The sequence below is a fragment of the Furipterus horrens genome, unplaced genomic scaffold (assembly GCF_987537825.1).
Source record: "Furipterus horrens unplaced genomic scaffold, mFurHor1.1.pri manual_scaffold_13, whole genome shotgun sequence".
NCBI classification, from domain to species: domain Eukaryota; kingdom Metazoa; phylum Chordata; class Mammalia; order Chiroptera; family Furipteridae; genus Furipterus; species Furipterus horrens.
The window spans coordinates 15,219,721-15,222,152 of NW_028327183.1; positions in this window are offsets into that span (position 1 = coordinate 15,219,721).

The window sequence follows — 2,432 nt, forward strand, 5'->3', positions numbered from 1 at the left end:
AAGATGAGCAAAAACTGGGGCAGCACCTGGAACAGAAAGCAGCTTAGAGTAAGGGCCACTCTGGGGGCCCGCTGGTTTCTCCATCTCTCTCCCAGGGTCACAGAGTCTGTCTCCTGGCTTGCTCTCTTCCCTCTCCCGACCAACCACCCCTTTGTTCCCCTTTCACTCTGAGTTTCCTTTTTCTTTTTCCCACCTTCTGTTTCCTGACAATTTCTGCCTCCTCACATCTGAATATGCCGCTGATCTGAACATCTCCCGACCCCCCCTTTCAATGTCTGCACCAGCTGCTAATTGCCTCCTTGCTGCTGTTCTTCAACCATGTCCCCAAGCCAGTTCATCTCTTTTATGCCAGAGCACATCATATATCTCTCAGTTGGCTGCTCTGGGTCGTGATCCCCTCATGGTCCAATCAGCGGGGACAAGAATGGAGGGCACTAAGATGGCCTGTACAAAAGGCTGTCCCTTCCCCTGGGTCCCTATGTGATGCAGGCACTACTATTAGACTGTCTGCTACAGTCCCAGGTTCGTTTTTTTTTTTTTTTTTTTTCTGTTTTCTTGTCTTGAGTTGCATTTATTGACTTTTATTATTGCTGCCTAGACATCTTTTAAGGGTCCTTAAATATTCCTCAGGCACTCAGCCTGGTTCACTATGGAGGCTCCTACCCAGACCTGGCAGGGGGAGAGACATTCATGCTAAACAAACAGTCATTTCCTCCTCCACCTTTAGTCTCACCTTTCATCGAAAAAAGGGAGGGGCAACCATATTTAATAAATACCATCCATTAGATTAGATCAATGGTCTCTGAATATTGCCTTTCTTCTAGAAACAGTATCTCTCCTGACTTCACAGAACATGTAGTCAAAAGGAAATTGAATAAAGTCCTTTAATCAGCCACAGTAGTATTTGAATCATTTAATTTAGGATCTGACAACCACAAATTACTTTATTTTTCAGGCCAATTTTAGCCGACCAGGAGAGCTGGCCTAGTTGGACTCATGTTTAATAAATCACCCTCTTGCTTGATAGTGGAAAGTTTGGGAAAGAGATTTTGCTGGGGCTTTTCAAATATAATAAAAAACAATCTCCCTTCACCCAGCTCTGTGGCTGTAGAGTAAACACTTGGGCTGGAGAGCGTCAGAGATGTGAGGCAGGAAGCTGTTACCTCCACAGCTTGTGCTTTTTATTCCTGGCTCCAAGTTCTCATGGCCAGGAAAACAAGTCAAATCAAATTAGATGCCAGACACACGCTGCTTACTGTAGCTCACCCTCTGCTGCCTTAGACTTTTCAACACCTGCTGAAACCCTCTCACTGGAAAAAATGAAAGGGGAATTTCTGATTTAAAATAACACCCACTAGACATCTCTGATGTGGCCTCTTCCAGACTCATGTTACGTCACTTGTGAGGACCCAGTAAAGGGTAATGCAAGAACCTCCCACCTCAGAACCAGTTTGACATAAGCTGTGTCTGAGCCCCTGGCAGACATATCCTCTGACACTATGCAGATGCTACTGGACTGAGGAAGACCCATTATATCCTTATTGCAGGCGATAGCCGTATATCTGCATGAGGAGTTGCTTGTAGGCCAGCCTGCCCATTTTCTCCATCTAGTTCAAGGAAACAAAATGGCAGAAAGAAAGCTTGGGAGACAAAGACCCATGGCCTTATTTGGGGCATGTTGCCTTCTTGGAGGTAGAGTACCTATAGTTAAATTGCATTAAGAAAGGATGAATCTGGTGTTAGCCAGTGCATGCTGGGAATTATACATTTTTTATGAAAGCCAGTTATTTAGTGTCTTTCTTAGAGATGTGATGATGTGAGAATAGAACCACCAACAGCCAAGGTTATAAGGGAGCACATGTTCCTCCTGCAAGGGCCCAGGAAATCCTGGGATGGAGGTAAATGTGAGAGCCCTCTAGGCGTCCTGGGAACTGTCTAGTCTCAGGCAGCATCTCTCTCGTACTGGGCCCGGGCCTCCTCACCAGTCTCCCAGCTCTGGGCAACCCCCCTTTCTGCAGATGGACAGTTAGTTCTTGCTCCCTGCAAAACTTGAACTCATACAAACATGGCTCTGGGTTCATCTAGTCATGACACTGGACCTAGTAGTTTGAGAGCCTCTATAATCCAAGGAGGCTCCCTGCTGGCCCCTTTGCGAAGGTCTCCTAGGAACAGAGTGCCTAATGCACCCTTGTCAATTCCTCGGCAGCTTCAAAGCCACTGTCCTGTAGGTGTTTGTCAGGAGGTCCCATTGGGAACCAGTCTAAACAACAGCTGGCAATATTTAAGAATGGGAGTGGGGATGGAGACTTGAGGGAAGGCTGCTGAAGCCCCTTATTTCCCTGCTAAGGCACTACCATTACCTGCACTCCCACCGCAGCCCCAATTAAACCCGACTCTGCCATTTACTCCTGTGTACCCTCTCGCCCCTTTCT